Here is a 27022-nt window from a genome sequence, read left to right as displayed (position 1 = left end):
GAATGCACAGACATTCTTTTTTTAGATTTGGAGTATGGGGGAGTTAAAACATGAAGGAGGTTTCCCTTCACTTCTTTTCACAAAATGCAACAGGACATACATAAGAGGAAACCTTTACAAAATTGTCATACTGTAGGTCCCCACTTATGCCCTGTACACATGATCGGTTCGTCTGATGAAAACGAACCGATGGATTTTTTCATCAGATATCCGATGAAGCTGACTTTCATCAGTCTTGCCTACACACTATCGGTTAAAAATCTGATCGTGTACAACGCAGTGACGTAAAACACAACGACGTGCTGAGAAAAATGAAGATCAATGCTTCCGAGCATGCGTCGACTTGATTCTGAGCATGCATGGATTTTTGACCGATGGATTTCCCCACAGACAATCGTTTTTTTTCTATCAGTTTTTTAACCATAAGAAAATTTTAAAACAGGTTCTATTTTTTTTCACCGATGGGAAAAAAAACGATGGGGCCCACACACGATCAGTTCGTCCGATCAAAACGGTCCATCGGTCCGTTTTCATCAGACGAACCGATCGTGTGTACAGGGCATAAGACAGCTGTCACCCAAATAGTGGTTCCCAATGGAAGATTTCCTCTCACTTCTTTATCTAAAGACAACTGCAAAATTATGGAATTTTGCAATACTTTCTGTCTCTATGGTAATGGTATCTGGGACAAATAAAGAGGGCAAATCTACTTGGCAAGCAGACAAACAGTAATATAAACCTGACAGGGGTTTTAATTTTTCCTTGCGCTATCCAATACTAAAGAAAACATTTGACTGCATAGCCAGTTCTTAAAAAGTCAAGAAAAGGGGACAAATACATCTATTGCTCAGCCTGCTGCTTTGATATTTCAATACTTCATAAAGAAACCAGTAAAAACTCATAAATAGTACATCCCATAAAGAAAACGCAGTCAAAAGTGGATAGAGCTTAGCAAAGAAGTTTTCTAGTGCAAAACATGCTTTCTTTTACCAAACTATTCAAGTTGAAACACTCTTTTTTTTAATGGACAGCTCTTGTCTGCATCTGACCATTGAGTCCCACTGCTCATAAGAATGTTCGCAGACCAAGAAGCAATGTGCATAGTTATAATCTATAATGTGCTGACACCAAACTTCTCCATTGATATCATAGTTATTGTGCAAATTAATAATTTACCTTGTGTCTGAATAGAAACAATAAATACAATGGCCCGGATTCACATACATTGGCGCATATTTATGTATCTAATATACGCTACGCCGACGCAGCGCACAGAGGCAAGCACTGGATTCACAAAGCACTTGCTCCCACTCGCTCTTAAAGATACGCTGGGTTTCCTCGGCGTAAGCCAGCGTAGGTGGAAGTGGGCGTGAGCCATGCTAATGAGGCGTGACCCCATGCAAATGATGAGCCAAGCGCCATAGTAGTACTTAAAATGCACGTTCCCGTGGCCGCATCCTAGTGCGCATGCTCAGAATCACGACGGAACTACTCCCTAAGATACGACGGATCACTGCCTACCACATGAACGTAACCTACGCCTAGTCATATTCACGTACAACGTAAACGACAAAAGATACGACGGCTTGTGTTCCCTGGTCCATACCTTTGCATGAGTTGCGCCTCCTATATGGGAAATAACTTTACGTCGGACGTACGACTTACGCAAACCGCGTTTATTATGCGCCGGGCGCAAGTACGTTCGTGAATCGGCGTACCTCCCTCATTACCATATTTGAATAGAAAATCAATGCGAGCGCCACTTGCGGCCAGCGTAAATATTCGACTACGATACGCCGGCGTAGGAAAGTTACGTAAGTTCAGGCGTATCTCAGTTTATGGGCACGGCGCATAGATACGACGGCGCATACTTAAAATTACGCGGCGTATCTCGAGATACGTCGGCGTAAGTGCTTTGTGAATCTGGGCCAATGTTGTTAGTTCAAATTCTTTAACACTCTTCTTCAAAAATACAACCTGGAATGTTGGGGATGCTGTTTTTCAAGGAAGACTATTTTTCAACAGTATCTTTTGGATATTTTTTTTTTGTTGGGGAAATCAAACATTTTATGGAAAAATTGTGTAAGCTTGTCAGTATAGAATGCAAATGTTAATATTGGTTCAGGCTACAAATGTTGGTTACACACCACAGCAAGAATATCTACAGCATAGGTGTGCGCAGCCTATTGCATTAGGGTGTGCACCGCAAAGCTCAAACACACACTACCGATCACTCACGACCTTCATTCAGAAAGGGAAGGGGCCAGTAAATTACATATTTACCAGCCCCCCCCCACTCATTCTAAAACACCCCCACAGCAACAGCCAGCGGGAGAGGAGAGGAGGGAAGCTGGAAGCGCATTGACGGGGGAAGGGGAGGAGCTAGGTCAGTAGGGGGAATTTGTGCTGCACAGGGTGATTAGGGTGTGACTGGGCACACCTGGCACACCCTGTGCGCACGCCTATGATCTACAGTATACTCAAGGCCTCTTCTAGCCTCTTCTAAACTTTAGCATTGTAAAAGGACTTTCTATATTGCCTGTGGCTATTTCAATAATTCTTTCAAAAAGTTAGAAAATAATTGCACAACTGATGAGGTTTTGTGAATTTTGCAACATGAAAAGCCACAGAATATGCAAACATGCAGTAGCACTTTAGTTTTCACTCGAGAAATCAGCTAGTAACATTTTGGACCAGTTGCCTGCCATAAATTCATACATGGATTCATAAGTGGAAGAGATCCAAAACTAAGAAGAGAGTGAATGTTTTCTTTTAAAAGAAGTAATAAACTTGTATGTGACAATAAGCTACGCAATTTAGTTCTCAGGGTTTCTGCTCCTAAACTTGATGTTCCTAACTGTCTAGTTACAGTACATAGTGATAACCCTATAGTCTCTCTCTCTATAGATGCCTTCCATCCTGGTAATTTTCTCCAGAAATGTGGATAAATGAATGGAAGAATACAATAACTTTATAACACTGGTAGATAAAGAATTTGTGTGATTCCACATATTTTAAATGAAATTAGCTATTCTGACATCTCAGTGCTTTCCAGTGCTTGGGGAAGTTTTGAAACATCCTTTGGATCTACCACATAGCAATACTGACATTGAGAGGATGAAATAAAATACAGAGAATCACTAGATAGTTGACATGTTTTACTGCAGCCTATTGTATAAATGGGGTTTCCAGCATTGTTGAAATAAATTGTAACAAGCACGCAGGACTTAATGGTATTTTATATTTCCCATTACAGATGGAACCTTTTTTTATTTTCATGCTCCAAATACAAACTTGACCATAGAGATACCCTGTAGCACCAGCAAGGCTTTCTCTTTTTCCTTGCACTATCTCTGAATGATGTTTGTTGAACTAGGGAGTAACTGTTTCAATATCATATACATACATATGATGTGACCCAAAACCTTATATACTCGAGTATAAGCCAAGTTTTTCAGCCCTGATTTTAGGGCTGAAAATGCCCCCCTCGGCTTATACTCGAGTCAGTGTACCTGAAATTACTGAGAGGCTGCGGGCGTCCATCGTTTAAAACTTGCGGTCTCCTCCTGGTCCCTTCCGTGATAGGCGGAACTGTGTCTGCTGAGAAATGCCTATCACGAACATTCTCTCATCGGACAAGAGAACGTCTGTGATTGGCAGAACACTGAACACAGTGTCTGCTGGGAAACAAAGTCTGAGGATGAGAGAACATCCGTGATAGGCGGAACTGTGTCTGCTAAGAAATGCCTATCATGGAAGGGACCAGAAGGAGACCGCAAGTTTTAAACAATGAATGGACGCCCACAGCCTGTCAATTTCAGGTACACTGACAATGGGCACAGTGACAATGGGCACAGTGAGGATTGGCACAGTGACAATGGGCACAGTGAGGATGGGCACAGTGAGGATGTCACAGTGACAATGGGCACAGTGGGGATTGGCACAGTGAGGTTGCAATTGACACAGTGAGGTTGGCAAAGTGAGGTTGCGATGGGCACAGTGAGGTTGGCACAGTGAGGTTGCAATGGGCACAGTGAGGTTGGGCACAGTGAGGTTGCAGTGGGCACAGGGAGGCGTGCAAATGGGCATTGTTGACCCTCTTTTCCACTTACAGTAGCTGCTGCATTCTTACCCTAAGCTTATTTTTATACTTGAGTCAATAAGTTTTCCCATGCTTCTACCGTCCCTCGATGTCTTCTCCTGCCCTCGGTGACACTTCAGCCAATCAGGTTACCGATAACTATAACCGGTGAACCTTATTGGCTGAGACGTCTGTCACTCTTATCCAAGGAACGCACCCCCCGAGCCTCCCGAGGTTAAGCATCTGGAAGCTGACTACAGCCTGAGGGGCTCTGATAGGCACTTCCACAGCCGCCGTTATTCAGATGGCCGGTGCTCACCAGGGGGCCGGCCATCTGAACATTCAGCGGCAATACATAGATTCATGAAATATAGCTCCTATTGTCTCACGGTGATCAAGAACGGGGAGATGCTGATGAAAACAAGCATCTCCCCGCTCTGCCTAGTGACAATGACAGTGATCACCACTTCCTGTAATCGGAAGCGGTGATCACTGTCTTGTCACATACAGCCCATCCCCCCTACAGTAAGAATCACTCACCAGGGTACACTTAACCCCTACAGCGCCACCTAGTGGTTAACACCTTCACTGCCAATGTCATTTTCACAGTAATCAATGCATTTTTATAGCACTAATCGCTGTAAAAATGACAATGATCCCAAAAATGTGTCAAAAGTGTCTGATGTGTTCGCCATAATGTCGCAGTCATGATAAAAATCGCTAGTAAAAAATATATATATTAATACAAATGCCATAAAACTATCCCCTGTTTTGTAGACTCTATAACTTTTGTGAAAACTGATTTTTTTTACTAAAAATATGTAGAAGAATATGTATCGGCCTAAACTGAGGGAAAAAAAAAATTATATATTTTTTGGGGATATTTATTATAGCAAAAAGTAAAAATTATTGCATTTTTTTCAAAATTGTTGCTCTATTTTTGTTTATAGCGCAAAAAATAAAAACCGCAGAGGTGATCAAATACCACCAAAATAAAGCTCTATTTGTAGGAAAAAAAGGATGCAAATTTTGTTTAGGAGCCACGTCGCACGACCGCGCAATTGTCAGTTAAATTGACGCAGTGCCGAATCGCAAAAAGTGGCCTGGTGTTTAACCAGACAAATGGTCCGGGGCTTAAGTGGTTAAAGTCTATAGGTAAAACTGACTTTTTTCTTTCCATTTTCAAGGCTAATAGGCAAGCTATCATTGAGAAAAGGACATAGGGAGCATGTCACAATAATAATAAAAAAAACTTTCATTGGGGTGAAAAATACATTTCATGTGACTTAAAGGGTACCATTAAAAATACGCAAGGGCTTTAAATAACATGATTGGAGGATGCCTGAAAACTGCACATGGTGTTTAGAATAGTAGTATGTAGTTCTTTAAAAGGAACAGTACACATTTTAAAAAAGGGCAAAAACAGCATGAGTTTCTCCCTAAAATTCCACTCAGACCATCATCCAAGCATTGTTGTGGAAATTTGAAGATGTATTTAATATGTATTGTCATAGTGACACCCATTGTTGGTTCTCCCGCAGCCCGCTCTAAAGAGCTGACTGGAGCGGACTGAGACTGGTTGAGATACACTTCCTGATTTGAAGAAGGGTGTTTGTGGAGTGGGAGTGTCGGCCCGTGAAAGGGCCCATGTGTCATGCACAGGGGCCCTCTACGGGCGCATTGTCGGTTTAGCTGGTGTGCGCTCCTGTCATCTCTCAGTACCTGATCAACACTGTTTTGTGAAGTGAGCCTACACCTGCAGATAACCTCCCCTCATCAGGAACTGTGTCCATTGGTTATTGTATTATTACTGTATCGTATTGTTGTTGTATTACTGTATCGTATTGTTATTGTATTATAACTGTGTCCATTGGTTATTGTATCCTATTGTTGTTGTATTACTGCATCCTATTGTTGTTGTATTGTTACTGTATCCTATTGTTGTTGTATCCCTGTCGGAAGGGTTTATGATGTGCTGCCAAATCCATTTATGGGCATCTGCTGTGTGGAGCTCCCATGCTGTGTTCTGGCTTCCCATGGAGGAGGTCACATGCTGTGACGTCACTTCCTATGGTCACATGCTGTGATCTCCTCCAATCAGCTGTGGTCTGTGAAGCCTTTTGTTGTAATAAAAGGATGCTGAATGGGCGTCGGTGGCAGTCTGGTGAGGATGTCGAGATGAAAACAAGCTGATGGGTGATGGTGTCTTATTGTATGAATGGAAGGAGATGAATGGTGAGTGAAACTTTTAGATTAAAGATGGATTATTTCACTAAGACGAAATGTGTTACTATTAAAAAAACTATATCTGTCTGTGTGCTCTGCAAACAGCCAGGTTTCTATGACAGCATACAGGCCAGGAACGGTAGGACAGCCAGTGTGCCCCCCCCCCCACTTCCTTCTTGATTCATGTATTCACTCAGTATTCATGACCATGATCAATATTTCATGTATTTTTCTACTAATAAATTAAAATGATTATTTTTTACTTTCATTGTCTTGTGGTAGTGCCTATTAAAATCCCACCCTAGGGGTTTGTTTTCTCTTTATTCTCTTATTCTTCATGGTATGTGGCACACCTTCAAAATCTTGTATATCAGAATTCTCCTCTCCTATACCAAATCAGGTCACTCGTCTTCACCTGAAAAATGTAAACCAATGCAGTTACCACAACTAATTAAGCTGCAGTATATCGTATTAGGTTGTTGCTCATAGCTTTAGTCAACCTTTAAAGTGTCTGTAAAGGCTGAAGGTTTTTATCTTAATGTATTCTCTGCATTAAGGTAAACAAGCTTATGTGGTAGAGGATCCTTCCAGACCCCCTCCCTTATACTTAAGGGAGCCCTCCCATATCTGACCCTTCTCTTTGGGCGGACTGATAGAAGCTATTGGCTCCCGCTGCTGTCAATCAGACTCTGTGACAAGGGATCGAGGGACGGGGCCGGGCCGAGCCACATGCTCTGTGTCAAGTGCCCCGATTCGCCCAAAAGTAGGAGCCAGGAGCGCTGGTTGGAGAACAGAAAAGAGGAATATTGGGGCTGTTCTGTGCACAACCACTGCACGGAGCAGATAAATATAACATGTTTATTATTGTAATGGCAACAAATCAAAGGTTTATTATCACTTTAACCACTTGAGATCCACGCTATAGACAAAAGACGTCCACAGCGCGGCTCTCAAGTGCCGGGTGGACGTCCCTGGACGTCCTGTTGTTTACATTCCCCTGTGCGCGCCACTGGGGGCGTGCAGCGGGGAAACACTGTGCCCGGCGCATCGCTGGGAAGCCGATGCGCGTGCCTGGTGGCCGCAATGTCTGCCACGATCGGCGGTGACAGCAGGGACGTGAAACTCTGTGTAAACACAGAGCTCCACGTCCTGCCAGGGAGAGAGGAGACCGATCTGTGTCCCTTGTACATAGGGACACAGCATCGTTCACCTCCCCCAGTCAGTCCCCTCCCCCCACACAGTTAGAACACATCCAGGATACACATTTAACCTTTTCCTCACCCCCTAGTGTTAACCCCTTCACTGCCAGTCACATTTATACAGTAATTAGTGCATTTTTATAGCACTGATCGCTGTATAAATGTGAATGGTCCCAAAACTGTGTTAAAGTGTCCGATACATCCGCCGCAATATCGCAGGCCTGACAAAAAAAATCGCAGATCGCCGCCATTACTAGTAAAAAAAAAAATCATAAATCTATCCCCTATTTTGTAGGCGCTTTTGCGCAAACCAATCAATATACGCTTATTGCGATTTTTTTAACAAAAATATGTAGAAGAATACGTATCGGCCTAAACCGAGGGAATTTTTTTTATTTTTTTTTAAATTGGGATATTATTATAACAAAAAGTAAAAAATATTGTGGTTTCTTTTTCAAAATGTTCTGTCTTTTTTTGTTTATAGCGCAAAAAAAAAAAAAAAAATTACAGAGATGATCAAATACCACCAAAAGAAAGCTCTATCTGCGGGAAAAAAAATTATAAAAATATAATTTGGGTACAGTGTTGTATGACGGCGCAATTGTCATTCAAAATGCGTCAGCGCTGAAAGCTGAAAATTGGTCTGGGCACAAAGGGGGTTTAAGTGCCCAGTAATGAAGTGGTAAAGAACCAGTGATGAGCTAAGGTTCCTGGTTCTCACAGAAAAGCTTTGCAGCAATCTGACATGTCTCTCTAAACACTAGTATTAACAAAATCACTCTCACTCCCTGAGAAGATCTGTTGATTTGAGCAATGGTTTTGCTGTGGTCTGACTCTCCTAGTTCTGCAAGCATAGGGGGCCAGATTCACAGCAGTAATACGCCGGCGTGTCTACTAATACGCCGGCATATTTTCAAATTTGCCGCGTCGTATCTTGATTTGGAATCCTCAAACCAAGATACAACGGCTTTTGGCATAGATCCGACAGGCGTACGGCTTCGTACGCCTTCGGATCGTAGGTGTAATTTTCCGGCGGCCGCTGGGTGGAGTTTGCGTAGTTTTCCAGCGTCGGGTATGCAAATTAGCTGTTTACGGCGATCCACAAAGGTACGCGTGTTCATCGCATTCTCTTACATTGTCGCTAGTCGGTTTTTCCCGTCGCAATCTTAAGCCTTCTTTTTCATGGCTTACATTTAGACCAGCCATGTTAAAGTATGGCCGTCGTTCCCGCGTCGAATTTCAAATTTTTTTTTGCGTAAGACGTCCGGGAATATGAAACGACGTAATGCACGTCGCTGTTCAAAAAATACGTCGTAATTTCGCGCAAAGCACTGCGGGAAATTTTCACACGGAGCATGCGCAGAACGTTCGGCGCGGGAGCGCACCTAATTTAAATGACACACGCCCCATTTGAATTAGGCGGGCTTGCGCCGGACAGATTTACGTTACGCCGCCGCAAGTTTACAGGCAAGTGCTTTGTGAATCAAGCACTTGCGCTGAAAAGTTGCGGCGGCGTAACGTAAATGAGTTACGTTACGCCGCAGCGCAGGTACATGAATCTGGCCCAGGTTTTTTTTACCCTTGCCACAGAACTCAGCAGATGAAAAATATAAGTAAAAAAATACTGTATGTTAAGCCTGACTACATTGGATTAAAAAAATCAAGATGTTTCAGAAAGAATTTTTTTTGTGGGAAAAATGTATGTTTTTTACCAAGTTAGCAAATTTACAGTGAGTTTAACAGATGTAAAATCTATTACATATTTATTTATAGATTTGTTCTTTTTTTTTTTTTTTTATTGCTAACAATGTTTCAGTTTCCCAAAAAATGCTTATTTTTTTGTATAACTTAAAATTCTGTTGGGGTGGCGTTATGATGTTTATGCAAGCTGCGTTCAGTCTTTAAAATGTATCGTAAAAGAAAGGTTATATTTGATGATGGTATCTGGAAAAACAAATCGCCCCACTGGTGAAAAAATATACAGCCTATAGCCTGACTTTTAACATATTATTTATTTTCTGTTGTCATGTTCTGAGGAGATTTGCAGCTCTGCTTCTTAGCCTCATAAGTTCTGTTCTTATCTATCTCAAGAGGATGAAAAGTGTATTTCATTTTTCTGTTCCCCCCTTTCAAGCACACAGGAGAAAACCAAGCACAATAAAAAGTGTGGAAATGAAGTTGGAATGCACCATAAAAGCTTAGGCTCAGCATGTTAGGAGAAAGATAGTCTAGTTCTCGTAGTCTGTTTTCAACACTCACGACAGCTCAGCAGGGTTTGATTACTGACAATTTCCTCACTAAATGCAATAGGTATTGCCAGAGAGAGTAAGCTTCCCCCTTTAATGACACATCCTCGCATATGACTCTCAGCACAAATCCCCAAACTGCTTCTCTCTATTGCCAGCCTAATGCTTGTCTGGCTTTCTGTGCCCTGAATAAGAAATAAACAAAGAAATAGCCGTGAATGGTAATATATATATATATATATATATATATATATATATATATATACACACACATATGTTTTTATCATAGTCAAACTTGTAATGAATATAGATGGCATAGTATTTATAATTTTTTAGTGTATTGCCTTTCATTAAACTGCATGGAAGGGAAAAAAAATAAAAATATTCTAGCTTTAGAAATTGTGCATGACCTTACAGGTCATTAAAGCGGGAGTTCAACCAATTCTTTTTTTTTTTTCTATTTTCCCCCTAGCTTCATGCTCGTTTTGTCTAGGGGAATCGGCCATTTGTTTTAAAATATGATCCGTACTTACCCGTTTTCGAGATGCATCGTCTCCGTCGCTTCCGGGTATGGGTCTTCGGGAGCGGGCGTTCCTTCTTGATTCACAGTCTTCCGAGAGGCTTCCGATGGTCGCATCCATCGCGTCACCCGTAGCCGAAAGAAGCCGAACGTCGGTGCGGCTCTATACTGCGCCTGCGCACCGACGTTCGGCTTCTTTCGAAAAATCGTGACGCGATGGATGCGACCGTCGGAAGCCTCTCGGAAGACTGTCAATCAAGAAGTCCCGCAGCCCATACCCAGAAGCGGCGGAGAAGATGCATCTCGAAATGGGTAAGTACGGATCATATTTTAAAACAAATTGCCGATTCCCCTAGACAAAACGAGCATGAAGCTAAGGGGAAAAGGTGTTGGCTATGGGTGAACCTCCGCTTTAACCACTTAACCCCCGGACCATATTGCTGCCCAAAGACCAGAGCACTTTTTGCGATTCGGGACTGCGTCGCTTTAACTGACAATTGCGCGGTCGTGCGACGTGGCTCCCAAACAAAATTGGCGTCTTTTTTTCCCCACAGATAGAGCTTTCTTTTGGTGGTATTTGATCACCTCTGCGGTTTTTATTTTTTGCGCTATAAACAAAAATAGAGCGACAGTTTTGAAAAAAAATAATATTTTTTACTTTTTGCTACAATGTACTTTTTGCTAAATATCCCCCAAAAATATATAAAAAAACATTTGTTTTCCTCAGTTTAGGACGATACGTATTCTTCTGTATATTTTTCATTAAAAAAAATCGCAATAAGCGTTTATTGATTGGTTTGCACAAAAGTTATAGCGTTTACAAAATAGAGGGTATTTTTATGGCATTTTTATTAATATATTTTTTTTACTAGTAATGGCGGCGATCAGCGATTTTTTTTCCGGTACTGCAACATTATGGCGGACACTTCGGACACTTTTGACACATTTTTGGGACCATTGGCATTTTTATAGCGATCAGTGCTATAAAAATGCATTGGATTACTATAAAAATGCCACTGGCAGTGAAGGGGTTAACACTAGGGGGTGGGGAAGGGGTTAAGTATGTCCCTGGGTGTGTTCTTACTGTGGGGGGGGGATGGCCTCACTAGGGGAAACACTGATCCTCTGTTCATACATTGTATGAACAGAAGATCAGCATTTCTCCCCCTGACAGGACCGGGAGCTGTGTGTTTGCACTCACAGCTCCCGGTCCCCGCTCTGTAACGAGCAATCGCGGGTGCCCGGCGGCAATCGCGCCCGCCAGGCACCCGCACGGGAGTCACGGAAGATATGGGGCGCGCGCGCGCCTCCGGTGGCGCGCACGCGCCCCTAGTGCCCGCAAAGAGAGCCGACGTAATATGGCGGGCTCTCGCCCAGGAGAGCCGACCTGCCGCCGTAGAATGACTGCGGCTGGTCGGCAAGTAGTTAAAGGGGTTGTAAAGGTACAATTTATTTTCCCTAAATAGCTTCCTTTACCTTAGTGCAGTCCTCTTTCACTTACCTCATCCTTCCATTTTGCTTTTAAATGTCCTTATTTCTTCTGAGAAATCCTCACTTCCTGTTCTTCTGTCTGTAACTCCACATAGTAATGCGAGGCTTTCTCCCTGGTGTGGAGTGTAGTGCTCGCCCCCTCCCTTGGACTACAGGAGAGTCAGGACGCTCTCTACGTTGCAGATAGAGAAAGGAGCTGTGTGTTAGTGCCCCCCCCTCCATTACCCCTAATATACATGCAGGGAATGCTGGGGTTTGTAGTTCCACAGCAAATGGAGATCAGTCTATCAGACTCCACATTAATTTATAGAATAGTAACAATGTTGTGCATCTTAAAGTGTAACTAACTGCTATTTAAAAACTATTCTCAAACAAGTCTATATTCTGTGTTGCTGTCTCAGACTTCTGTGATATTATCTCAGAATTGTCAGATATTTTTTTTTCTTAGCCCCAGGGCTCTTTGTACATTATAAAGTCTGAATGAAAACTGCAAACTTTATTTTCAAAAGAACGAGCTGTCAGTTGTTTCCAGTATATCAAAATGTTGTCAAATCAAGTTAAATGATGAACTAACTTTCAGATTGTTTAGCAACTAGCGCTGCAAAAACTTGCAAAATACAGTTTATGGAACATTTCTGAGGCCGCGTACACACGACCGAGAAACTCGACGGGCGAAACACATCGCTTTCCCCGTCGAGTTCCTTGTTCGGCTGTCAAAAAACTCGTCGAGCCAAATTTTCCCATTGCCCGTCGAGGAAATAGAGAACATGCTCTCTTTTTGGCTCGACGAGTTTCCCGACGGATTTCTCGGCGAAAAGTGTACACACGACCGGTTTTCTCGGCAGAATACGTCTCCCATCGAGTTTCTTGCTGGATTCTGCCGAGAAACCGGGTCATGTGTACGCGGCCTCAGAGGGATTAAAGGGAACCTGTCATGAGAGATACATGAAGGCCACCATAGTTAACCCTCTTCCTCTAATATTGCTGGATGCTTGGCCCTCATACTGGGCCAGATTCACAAAAGAGATACGACGGCATATCTCCTGATACGCCGTCGTATCTCTGTGATTTGCCCGTCGTAACTATGCGGCTGATTCATAGAATCAGTTACGCATAGATAGCCCTAAGATCCGACAGGTGTAATTGACTTACACCGTCGGATCTTAGGATGCAATTCTAGGCCGGCCTCTAGGTGGCGATTCCATTGCGGTTGGCGTAGAATATGCAAATGACTAGTTACGGCGATTCACGAACATACTCTTTACCCGTCGCTCTAAATTTACGTTGTTTCCACCGCGTAAAACTAAGGCCGCCCTCTAGGTGGCCTAGCCAATGTTAAGTATGGCCGTCGTTCCCGCGTCGAAATTTTAAAATTCACGTCGTATGCGTAAGTCGTCCGTGAATGGCACTGGACGCCATTTACGTTAACGTGGAAACCAATGACGTCCTTGCGACGTCATTTAGCGCAATGCACGTCGGGTAATTTGACGGACGGAGCATGCGCAGTACGTTCGGCGCGGGAACGCGCCTAATTTAAATGGTGCCCACCCCATTTGAATTAGGTGGGCTTGCGCCGAGCGGATTTACGTTACACCGCCGCAAGTTTACAGGTAAGAGCTTTGTGAATCAGGCACTTACGCTGTAAACCTGCGGCGGTGTAACGTAAATGGGATACGTTATGCCGCCGCAGCGTAACGTATTTGTACCTGAATCTGGCACACTGTCCCTTTTGCTTCAATAATTTGAATCAATCACTTGAGACAAATATGAAACTTTCCCGATTTGCAGAATAGTTTCAGTGACTGAACTCTTTAGTACTGAACTCAGTGGCTTGACATGAATGTCAGGAGACTACTATTTGTTTCTAAATGTACAGTTGTGTTCAACATTATTCAACCCCTCAATGCTGTAAAGGGTTTTAGGGAATTTAGTGTACATTTGTAATTGTATTCAGAATGAAATCCTACAAGGACTTCTTAAAGCGGGGGTTCACCCTGTTAAAAAAAAAAAAAATGTTTTTTTTTTATTAGACCATTACATTCGGCATCGTAGCGCGAGCTACGGTATGCCGGTCTTACATTTTTTATCCCCGTACTCACTGTGCTATCGATGATTGAAGAATCCGGGGAATGGGCGTTCCTATGGTGAGAGAAGGTGATTGACGGCCGGCCCTGGCACGTCACGCTTCTCCGGAAATAGCCGAAATAGGCTTGGCTATTCACGGCGCCTGCGCATAGCCTGTGCGCAGGCGCCGTGAATAGCCGAGTCCTACTCCGGCTGTCTTCGGGGAGCGTGACGTGCCAGAGCCGGCCGTCAATCATCCTCCCTCTCCATAGGCACGCCCATTCCCCGCGGGAGTCGGATTCTTCAATCATCGATAGCACAGTGAGTACGGGGATTAAAAATTTAAGACCGGCATACCGTAGCTCGCGCTACGATGCCGAATGTAATGGTCTAATGATGTGAAGGAGGGTGAACCACCACTTTAAAGAACCATATGCAACTAAAATGACATCAATTGGTTTTGTAATACAGTAGAAAATGTGTATTTTGTGAATTCTTCATTTACACAATTATTCAACCCCTTAAAGACTACCACTCTGAAGAACAGAGGTTCATTGCAGTGTTTTCAATCAGGTATTGAAAACACCTGTGGATGTCAGGGATCAGCAATAAAGCCTACTAAGCACCAATCAGGCAGTTTTAAAATGACTGTGATACTCAGCTCCTTCTAGACATTTACTGGTGTGGTTACAAACATGGTGAAGTCAAGAGAATGGTCCGGGAAGACAAGAGAAGAGGTGATTACTCTTCACAGGAAGGGCAATGGCTATAAGAAGATTGCAAAGATGTTAAACATACCAAGAGACACCATAGGATGCATCATTCGCAAATTCAAGGCAAAGGGCACTGTTGAAACGCTACCTGGTCGTGGCAGAAAGAAGATGCTGACTTCGACTGCTGTGCGCCACCTGAAGCGTAGAGTGGAAAAAAGTCCCCTTGTGACTGCTGAGGAACTGAGAAAAGATTTGTCAGATGTGGGTACTGAAGTTTCTGCTCAGACAATACGGCGCACACTGCGTAATGAAGGCCTCGATGCCAGAACTCCCAGGCGCACCCCCTTGCTGTCTCCAAAGAATAAGAAGAGTCCACTGCAGTATGCCAAAAGTCATGTGGACAAACCACAGACGTTTTGGGATTGTGTTCTGTGGACTGATGAAACAAAATTAGAAGTGTTTGGGCCCATGGATCAACACTATGTTTGGAGGAGGAAGAACAAGGCCTATGATGAAAAGAACACCTTGCCTACTGTGAAGCATGGCGGGGGTCAATCATGCTTTGGGGCTGTTTTGCTTCTGCAGGTACAGGGAAGCTTCAGCGTGTGCAAGGTACCATGAATTCTCTTCAGTAACAGGAGATATTGGATGACAATGTGATGCAGTCCGTCACAAACCTGAGGCTTGGGAGACGTTGGACCTTTCAACAGGACAATGATCCCAAGCATACCTCCAACTCCACTAGAGCATGGTTGCAGATTAAAGGCTGGAACATTTTGGAGTGGCCATCGCAGTCACCAGACTTAAATCCGATTGAGAACCTCTGGTGGGACTTAAAGAAAGCAGTTGCAGTGCGCAAGCCTAAGAATGTGACTGAACTGGAGGCTTTTGCCCATGACGAATGGGCCAAGATACCCGTAGATCGCTGCAAGACACTTGTGTCAAGCTATGCTTCAAGTTTAAAAGCTGTTCTAACTGTAAAAGGATGTTGTACTAAGTACTAAGATTGAATGTCAATTGGGGGTTGAATAAAACTGATAATGATGTGAGCACAGAAAATAAATTTGTGGTTATTTCATTATAAATGTTATGTTATATTTGTCTGACCTACACGTGCCTCTTTGATTTAATTGTAAGCAGGATGACTGAATGATCAAAATCAATGTCAAACTGGCCAAAACAATCAATTTCAGTGGGGGTTGAATAATTTTGAATACAACTGTATGTGAGCCTTAAATCTATTTATCAGCATGTGTGTCACAATGACTCAATAGAGTTGATTTACTAAAGGCAAATCCACTCCGCTCTAAGACCGGATTCAGATAGGAGTTACAACAGCGTAACTCCGTATACGCCGTCGTAACTCTGAGTGTGCGGGGTCGTATCTATGCGCCTGATTCATAGAATCAGTTACGCATAGATTTCCCTAAGATCCGACCGTCATATCTTAGGCTGCATATTTACGCTGGCCGCTAGGTGGCATTTCCGTAGATTTACGCGAGGAATATGCAAATTAGGTAGATACACCGATTCAGAAACGTATGTCCGCCCGGCGCATTTTTTTACGTCATTTACATTAGGCTTTTTCCGGCGTAAAGTTACCCCTGCTATATGAGGGGGTATCCTATGTTAAGTATGGACGTCGGGCCAGCGTCGTATTTTCCGTCGATTACGTCGTTTGCGTAAGTCATTTGCGAATAGGGCTGGGCGGAATTTACGTTCACGTCGAAAGCCTTGGCTTTTTGCGGGTTAATTTGGAGCATGCGCACTGGGATACGTTCACGGACGGCGCATGCGCCGTTAGCCAAAAACGTCATTTACGTGGGGTCAGCAATCATTACCATACAACACGCCCACTGCAAGGAGAATTTGAATTCCGCGGGCTTACGCCGGACCACATACGTTACGCCGCCTTAACTTAGGGCGCAAGTTCTTTCTGAATACGGAACTTGCGCCCTAATTTATGGCGGCATAACGTATCTGAGATACGTTACGCCCGCTGATAGATAGACTATTGTATCTGAATCCGGGCCTAAAAGTGCACTTGGAAGTGCAGTCGCTGTAAATCTGAGGGGAAGATCTGAAATGAGGGGAAGCTCTGCTGATTTTTATCATTGAATCATGTACAAGCAAAAATGCTGTTTTTTTTATTTTCCTTGCATGTCCCCCTCAGATCTACAGCGACTTGCAGTGCACTTGTAGTGCAAAGTGCATTTTCCTTTAGTAAATCAACCCCAATGCATACAGTTTTCTTAACGGACAGCACAGCTAAGTGGGCAGGAGTCTATCTTAGAATGGCATCTACTTTTAGGTGCTTGTGGGTGTCCTCTAACTCAGTCCTCAAGTACCCCCAGTGGACCACGCTTTGGGAACTTCCCTCTTATCAATACCATGTCATTGATATTGATTTAAAGCAGCTGAGCAAAGTAAAGGAAAACCTGAAAACATGGCCCGTTGGGGGTACTTAAAGGGTCACTAAAGGAAATATTTTTTTTAGCTAAATAGCTTCCTTTACCTTACTGCAGTCCCGGTTTCATGTCCTCATTGTTCGTTTTTGCTTTGATGTTGCTGTAATTCCTCTCTGTTCTGGACACTTCCTGGTTGTCTGTTTCCTGATCACCACAGTACTGGGAGATTTCTCACTGTGTTGACTAATTAAGGAGGTGTGTCTATAACCCCTCAGCACCAATCCAGTTTCGTTTTGCAAAACCTTCGCTGCCCTCTATTGGCTCTTTGTCTCTGTACATCAGAGAACCAGGAAACAACAGCAACAACAAAACTAAACTGTAGGCACATTATATGATTGGTTTTTATCTATTTTTAATCATTTTTAAAAGGAATCCGTTAACTATTATGTCTCTATACCCTGTAAACAGTCATTTCAGCAAAAACATTTTTTTCCTTTAGTGACCCTTTAAGGACAATTGTTCTAGTGCACCCACAAGCAGAAAAATTGTGATTGTATTAATGAAGGTATAGATCCAGTGAGGGTGGCTCTGTACCTTGTGTTTACTATAACCAATTACAGTGATGATGTATTGTTTACAACAATTGCCGTGGCAGCAGATTTCACCTTTTCACCTTTATCTCATACAGCTGTGTGACATGCAAAGTGAGCTCCTGATGACAGCCAGCACACAGTAGCAAAAAGACTGACACACACCAGTGTTAATTTTGGCAGCATATTTCGATTTAGTTTTAGTCTTAGGACTAAAATGGCATTTTAGTTTTAGTCCCATTTTAGTCTTCTGCAATTGTTTTAGTTATATTTAGTCGACTAAATCTCCAGTAGATTTCAGTCGACTAAAATGTCCTACGTTTTAGTCGACTAAAATCTCTAGTACATTTTAGTCGACTTAAACTAATTTTAGTTGTCTAAAATCTAATGGGCCAGATCCACATAGAAATAGATCGGCGCAGCGTATCAGAGATACGCTACGCCGCCATACCTTACCTGGCGTAATTTCGAATCCTTAAAGATTTTGCGCCATAAGTTACGGCGGCGTAGTGTATGGCGGCGGAATTCAAATCGGCGATTAGGGGGCGTGTTTCATTTAAATGAAGCGCGTCCCTGCGCCGAATGAACTGCGCGTGATCCATTTCTAAATTTCCCGCCGTGCATTGCGCTAAATGACGTCGCAACGACATGATTTTTTTAACTTAGACGTGAATTACGTCCATCCCGATTCACGGACGACATACGGAAAAAAAACAATATCAAATTTCGACGCGGGAACGACGGCCATGGCAAGTCTAACTATACTCCGCAAAATACCAGCTTTAACTATACGCCGGAAAAAGCCGACTAGAGACGCCGAAAAAAAATGCGCCGGGCGCTCGTATGTTCGTGGATCGTCAGAAATAGCTAATTTGCATACCCGACGCGGAAAACGACGTGAACGACACCCAGCGGACGCCGAAGTAATGCATCTTAGATCTGAAAGGCATTCGAGGACGTATACCTGTCGGATCTAACCCAGATGCCGTTGTATCTTGGTTTGAGGATTCAAGCTAAAGATACGACGCGGGTAATTTGAAAGTACGCCGGCGTATCAGTAGATACGCCGGCGTACTTCGTCTGTGGATCTGCCCCAATGGGTGTAATTAAATTGTAATGCATTAGTTAACATTTCTCTACAATTTCCAAACTCATTATATACTGTTGGAGTGAGGAATTGAATATATTATTATGGATCATATTGAGGTATAAACATTTTGTAGTCAAATTTCAATTTAGTTTTAGTCTTATGCCCCCGTACACACAATCGGATTTTCCGATGGACTTTTCTGGATTTTCTGAACGTGTGTAGCCCCATCTGAGTTTTTTCATGGGAAATTCTGATGAATTTCATCAGAGTTTATATATAGAGCATGTTCTATTATTTTCCGATGGAATTCTGTTGGAATTCCGATGTGATTTGGATGGGCAAAAGCCCGATCGTGTGTACGCGGCATAAGTCTTTTGACTAAAATGGCATTTTAGTTTTAGTCCCATTTTAGACTTTTAACTAAAGTGTCTTTTTGGTTGTATTTTAGTCATCTCAATTATTTTAGTTTTAGTCAGATTTTAGTCGAGTAAAATAGTATTCATTTAATCGACTAAAATGTTTTAGTCGTTTTAGTCGACTAAATTATCACTGAAGCCTCGTACACACAACGGAGGAACTCGACGGGCGAAACACATCGTTTTCCTCGTCGAGTTCCTTGTTAGGCTGTCGAGGAACTCGACAAGGCAAGTTTCTCCATTCCCGTCGAGGAAATAGAGAACTTGCTCTCTTTTTGGCTCGTCGAGTTTCTCGACAGTTTCCTCGACGAAAATGTACACACGACCGGTTTCCTCGGCAAAAAAATATCTCCCAGCAAGTTTCTTGCTGGTTTTTGCCGAGAAACTCGGTCGTGTGTACGAGGCCTGACACACACACCTCTAGTGCCATTACCCCTATACAGTATATGTTAGCTCCCTACTGTCTCTAATATGATTATATGAATTGCATATAAACCCATCGCCTTCCTTACACTGCACATCTCTGCAATAACCCTTTGTCTCCATCCTCCCACTGTATATGCCCCTAACATTAAGGGCCTCCTCCTCACTCTTTATCTGACTTGGACACCCCATTACCAAGCTCTATATTGTAGCCCTCTCAGTACCGGCATGTTTCTTTGGAATAATGTTAGCATGCCAGCCCTTGTAGAGGAAGGGACAGCCTTAAGCCTTGTACACGCGGTCGGATTTTCCGCAGACAAAGCTTCGGACTTGTCCGAAGGGCATTGGCCAAAAACTTGTCTTGCATACAAACTGCACACAATTGTCGGCCAACAAACACAAATGTAGTTACGTACTACGTCGTTTTCAGCTCATTAGCACCACCCTTTGGACAACTTCTGCTAATGTTGTGTTTGGCGAGCATTGCTTCCGAGCATGCGTGTTTGTACTTTGGACTTTTGTCCGACAGACTTGTATACACACACTTGGAAAATCCGACAACAGACAATTGTTCGTGAAAAATGTTAAAGCCCGCCATCCAACAAACATTTGTCTGCGGAAAATCCACCAACAATTGTCCAATGGAGCATACAAATGGTCAGACAGCCTGTCACCACACAATTCACGTTGGAAAATATAATCGTGTGTACCAGGCTTAAGTTGCTAATCAGGGGTACTGATTGCAAGGGTGCTAAAAAATCACATGCGGATACAAAGATTGAGCAGACGGAACAGAGACATGACCTTGTTAGTCTGCTACAATCCTTTTATAAGTAGACTGATAGGCACGATAGAATCCATCCGCTGAAAAATCCCAGCAAATGGGTTTCAGCGGATAGATCCTATGGTGTGTACACTCCAGCGGATCTGTTTCCGCGGATATTTCTCCCCTGGGATGGATTCCAGCAGATCGAATATTTGCTGACATGCCAAACAAATCCATCTGCTGGAATCCATCCCAACGGATGGATCCGCTGGTCTGTATAGACTCACCGGATCCATCCGTCCGAGGGTGTCCCCCGCATGCATTGTAATGATTCGACGCATGCGTGGAATTCCTTATATGACAGCGTCGCGCACGTCGCCGCGTCATAATAGCGGCGACGGCGCGACACATCATCGCCAGAGGATTTTGGCGTGGATTTCAATGCGATGGTGTGTACACGCCATCGCATAGAAATCCGCGGAAATCCTCGAGAGGATTTATCCGTGGAAACGGTCCGCTGGACCGTATCCGCGGATAAATCCTCCCGTGTGTATGGGGCCATAGTGATGGGAGAACACCATGTTATTCTTTAACTGCAAGTGCCTTTGTTGTGTGGCAAGGCTGTGCAAATCTCCAGACTGGATGGGCAGAAATACAAATGCTTTAGCAGGTAAAACAAAATAAGTATTTTTCCTGTGTGTCTATCTGATTACCTAAAGTTTAGTATTAATAGTTATATAACTTTATACAACCTCGGCCTGGATCCTGACCAGGCCACGCCCAATGCATTTCATTCTGCCCCCCCCCAGAGCTTAGTCATTAAAATGAACTCGTACTTTGCCCACACTGGGCAAAGTAACAACTTCACATAACAAGCAGTCTGAGCAGTAGTTGAATCTTCTGGGCATGGAAGAACACATGAAACCCTCCCCAACAAAGTGGCAATTAATGTCTAATGGGTCAATAGCCATGTCCAAAGTACACTTTAGCTTAACCACTAGCGGACCAGTCGTCTCGTTCCTGCAAATCGCTATAGGTTTACGTCGGCACCTTTAAGGGCGATAGCAGGCACGTCCGCTAAATGCCAGTGGACCCAATGCGTGTGGTCGGTGGCAACGCTGTCCACCAGCCACCTGCGAGAGCCAGAACGGGAATGTGTATATGTAAACACACAAATTCCCGTTCTGATGGGAGAGGAGAGACAGATCTGCTGTCCCTACTAATTAGGAACAGCGATCTGTCTCCTCCTCTAGCCAGTCTTATCGCCCCACATGAGGGGACACATTTAACCCCTTGATTGACCCCTAGTGTTAACCTCTTCCCTACCAGTGATATTTACACAGTAATCAGTGCATTTGTATAGCACTGATCAATGTATAAATGTCAATGGCACCAAAAAAGTGTCAAAAGTGTTCGATATGTCTGCCGCAATGTCGCAGTCCTGCTAAAAATCGCAGATCACCGCCATTACTATTAAAAATAATAATAAAAATGCCACAAAAATGCCATAGATCTATTCCCTATTTTGTAGACGCTATAAAATATGTAGAAGAATATATATCGGCCTAAACTGATGAAGAAATTTATTTTTTTACATTTTGTTTTGGGGGATATATATTATAGCAAAAAATATTAAATATTGTTTATTCTTTTTTTAAATTTACGCTCTTTTTTTGCTTATAGCACAATTTTTTTTTAACCACGAATGTGATCAAATGCCACCAAAAGAAAGCCCTTTTTGAGGGAAAAAAAGATCATCAATTTTGTTTGGGTACAGCGTCGCTCGACTGCGGAATTGTCAGTTAAAGTGACACAGTGGTGTATCCCAAAAAATGGCCTGGTCATTAAGGGGGAAAATCTTCCCGGGGCTGAAGTGGTTAATTGTGCTTTTATGCCTCATAAGGTAGAAATTATTTAGTAAATTAAAAAAAGTAATAATAAGCAATGCTGGGTTAACACAAAATAATCCCTAAATTATGAAAGAGTGGGTATTACCGCGCTATCAAAGGGGGGGTGGGGGAGGGGGGGTACAGCTGAGGCACTGAAAGGTTTGTCAGACCATAGGATAATAATAAAATAAGGGGAAGATAGTGCTGCGCCCTAAATTAGCCATTGAGCTCCTTTTTATATTTTTGAGAAAATCCAAAATATATTCACAAGGCAAAAAAATAAAAAATTCTTGCTTTTAAGTAAAACGGATGTTTCTGTGGGAAAATCCCACACCACGCAATTGTAAGCATGACTATGCCGGATGTTGCATCTGGTTTCCATTCCAGCATGTGAACTTGTTGATCTATCCCTGACTTGATTTTTTTTTTATTAAGTAATCTAAACATTGGTATGAGACTCTATTTATAGAACATACTCATCTACTGCACTGGTCCTGTTTATTTTAGGATAGCTTGTCATTGTAAGATTACATTTCTAATCTGCCAAATATACATTTATGTAGCATATGCTAGAACAGTATGTTATTGAAACCTTTCTCACCACAATTGTCACAGGAAGCAAGTGGACCTCACCTTGACGTCATCATAACAAATTAAAGTAAAAAAAACAAAAACACATATATAGCGCTAAATATAACTATTACACATATTATCATCATCATTGTATTTTAATAAAAATAAGTCACAGTACAACAAAAAAAGTAATTGTAGTAAGAGAAAAAAAATGTATATACACTATGGGCCAGATTCACGTAGGGGTGCGGCGGCGTAACGTAGATACGTTACACCGCCTTAGTCCATAGACTAGGGTGCCATTAAAGTTCATGTACTTGGAAAGGCATTTGTCCAAATATTGTTGGCAATATAGTGTGTGTGTGTGTGTGTGTATATATATATATATATATATATATATATATATATATATATATACATATACACATTGGCCTGGATTCACAGACGACTTACGCCGACGTATCTATTGATACGCAGCGTAAGTTTAAAGATGTGCCGTCATATCTATGCCCTGTATTCAGGAACCTAGATATGCCTGAAATTTGGCTTCAGCCGACCGACGTAAGTTGCCGTACGCCGTCGTATTTTGGGTGCATATTTACGCTGAATGGGGCTGTGCGTAGGCTACGTTCACGTCACAGGCATTGAGCAGGCGTATCTTAGGGAGTAAATTCGACATGATACTGAGCATGCGCGCGCATGCGCCGTACGATTGGCGCTTCATTTACATGGGGTCACGATTCATTTCAATACAACACGCCCCCTACCAGCCTTCTTTGAATTAGGCGGGCTTACGCCGGCCCATTTTTGCTACGCCAACGTAACTTAGGGAGCAAGTGCTTTGTGAATACCGTACTTGCCTCACTATGTTACGTCGGCGTAGTGCAAATGGGATGCGCTACGCCGGCCAAAAGTTACGCCATTGTATCTGAATCTGGCCCATTGTATTTAGGATGAAAAAAGAGTATAAATAATTGCCTGTCCCATTGCCCATACCAGGTAACACCTCTCTAATGATAAGAAATTGATGCCTCAAGGTTCCCCTGAAGCCATCACTTTTGGGATTGTCCACCTCCTGTGTCTTGTAGTGACATAGGAATTGGCAGAAGGAAGTGTCAAGCACAGCTGGGGACATGGGAAATTAACACTCTCAGAAGTGTCAGTTTCATGAAAAAAATAAACTAAAGCTGGCAATTCATCTTCATTGGAGTGGTGTTTGATGGCACAAGCTCTCTGAGACATAATTATTTACACTGTTCTTTAATAGTAAATGTACTAATTAATGTTTAGTTTTTGAGATAAAGTAATTTTAAGGCTAGGTTCACACTGCAATTCAAAATCGCGATTTTGCCGCGATTTCGGCCGCGATTTAAGAGACATCTGTGCAGGGTTTAATGTAAATCTCGGCCCAAAATCACAAAAAGTAGTACAGGAACTACTTTTTTAAATTGGTGCAGCGCCGCAGATGCGGCGTCGCATCGATTAGGACGGTGCTATTGCCGACAATTGCCGGCAAATGCTGACGACTTGAGATGCAATTTGACATGTGAAATCGCATCTCAAATCGTACCAAATCGTACCCAGTGTGAACCAGGGCTCAAAATGGTTTCCGTTGTCAGATTGCAATATTTTTGTGTCTACGATGTTCTATAAACATCACAACATATGAATAATGTGTTTTCCATGTAAAGTGATGCTCATTTCTTATTTTGTTCTCAGATATTTACTTTAGATAACCTATGTTTTAGCTTTTCCACCCATCTAGACCTGTTTCAACTTTAAAATCTGATTTTTGCTTTAGACAAAAAAAGATTCCTGCCTTATATGACACTAGTGTTTACCCTGAAAGTGAAATCACAAATCACATGATTAGGCCAAAAGACATACATGAAATGAGTAAGCCACTTCCCTGCATGGGCCTGTAAGTAAATTAACACGACAATAAAATTGAACCAAGCATCGTTTCCACCTGAGAGTTTCTGCAACAGATAGGCCCCTCATATTCTCAGTCAATAGGTAGTCTATTAAAGAATCAATGACACTGTAGTCATCCGTTGTAAGCCCAGGGGGGAGAGAGGCAGATTGCTTCCCTGAGCAGCTCTATGAACAACCACACATTACTTGTACAAATTTTCTTAATTAATCTTTTCATTACAATACATTTCATACCATTAGTATATAAATACTTTAAACATTCATACATACATATACATAAACAAACATAAACAGTCTCAATATACTCCCTATACAAAAAAGAAAAGGCCTCATCCAATTAATATACTCTATGGTCTAATCCTCCTATTGTCGACTTATTATAGATTATAGATTTAGCTCCCCGTATTCAATTTCTCCAACTAAAGAGGTCAAAGACACTGAGGGTGCAGGGTGTAGGTGTACAGAAAAATAAAAGGGAGAGGAAAGAGAAAGGGGAAAAATTATACATAAAGGCCCAGATTCTCAGAGAGGTGGGCGCACATTACGCCGCCATAACGCAAATGGCGTACGCCACGCGGACGCAGCGCAGAGAGGCAAGCATGGAATTCAGGAAGCCAGTGCTCCCAACATTGCACTAGCGTGGCGTGGGTTTCAAATGCGCAGGCCGGCGTAGGTGGAAGTGGGCGTGACCCATGCAAATGAGGCGTAACCCCATGCAAATGATGGGCCGAGTGCCAGACAAGTACGTTTATCGAACTGCGCATGCACCGTGACGTGGACGCATCCCCTTGCGCATGCTCACAACCATATCGGAACAACTGCCTAAGATACGCCGGATCACTGCGTACGCCATGAACGAAACTTACGCCCAGCCAGACACACGTCCAACGTAAAACACGCCGGCTTGTGTTCCCTGGTGCAGACCTTTGCATGTCTGCTGCTGGGTTGCACCTCCTTTATGGAGCTTAACTTTACGCCGGACGTACAACTTACGCGCACCTCTCGTAGCCTGCGTCGGGTGCACGCAGGTTTGTGAATCGCTGTATTTCCCTCATTTGCATGTTTGAATGGCTAATCAATGGGAACGGCACCATGCTCCCAGCCTAAATGTACGCCCACTCTACGCCGGCGTAAGCAAGATGCGTCAGCGGGGTGTTGCCTGGTTTTAGGCGCATCTCTGTTTGTGGGTCTTGCGCACAGATACGACGGCGCACATTTGCACTTATGTCGGCGTAACTTGTTATACATCAACGTAAGTGCTTTGTGAATCTGGGCCTATGTGTTTAAGATCTAGATTTACTAGAATCAGAATTCTCTAATATACCTGTGTATCATACCTTATGCTACAAAAATAAATAAATGATGTATTTGTGTTAGAATCTAAAATACTAAAATTTGTGTTCTCTAAAGTGCACATATCAATTAATTTAAGAAAGAGAACGAGAAAAAAAAAGGAGGGGAATTAGAAGTGAAAAAATTATATATTAGGATCTACATTACTAGAATCAGAACTCTCTATAGTACCTGTGTAATGTGGTCTAAGCCTAAAAAAAAAAAAAAAAAAAATTGTGTAATTGTGTTTAAGATCTAGATACCAGAATCTGTAATCTCTAAGGTGCCCTAGTGTTAAGTGTTTTATATATATAATTTATATTATTACTAAGTCAGCGTCTAATCTAGGCCTAATTATATGTAGGGGCCTAGACTACATAAAGAGGGGGGGAAAAAGGCAGAGTAATAGAAATAAGGAGGGGAAGAAAGTGAATTAATATATTGAGTATAAAAATCTAGAATACTAAAATCAGTATTCTCTAAAGTGCAGTTACAATGTGACCAGTGCATAAAAAATAAATAAAAACAAGGGGGGGGGGGAGTTTCCTTAAACTCTCTCCAGGCTCTCCAGATCTTATCGATTCTTGGCCTACATTCATTTTGGATTGACAGTAACTCCTCCATCACTCCAATTCTGTCTACCTCCCTGAACCATTCCCCTACTGATGGACCACACATTACACACAAGCATTAATATTGTTGGGAACAAAGCAGAGGGGGCAAGAGCAACCAAACTCAGCCTGCCTTTCCAGCAAAATCAACCTCCAAAATCAGAGCACTAGCTGGAAAGCTTGATGCACTATTACAGGTGCCCAAGAATGACATGGGGGGAGATCTATGTTCTGCCCCCAATTTGCCTACCAGCCTAAATATACACAGAAGACCATTGGGACTGGGCCTGATTATTGTGCAGCCAAAATAACATTCCCTTTTTTGTATGTTATAATATTGTTTCATCATCAGTTTCAACAACTTGTTGGCTTTGATCTTAATTTGCTCTTTTAATAGGAATTAACAGAACAAAAAATGAAAAGAAGCTATGAAATGCATGAAACCCACA

Source organism: Rana temporaria, chromosome 1, assembly GCF_905171775.1.
Source record: "Rana temporaria chromosome 1, aRanTem1.1, whole genome shotgun sequence".
Classification (NCBI taxonomy): domain Eukaryota; kingdom Metazoa; phylum Chordata; class Amphibia; order Anura; family Ranidae; genus Rana; species Rana temporaria.
This window is presented reverse-complemented; position numbering follows the sequence as displayed.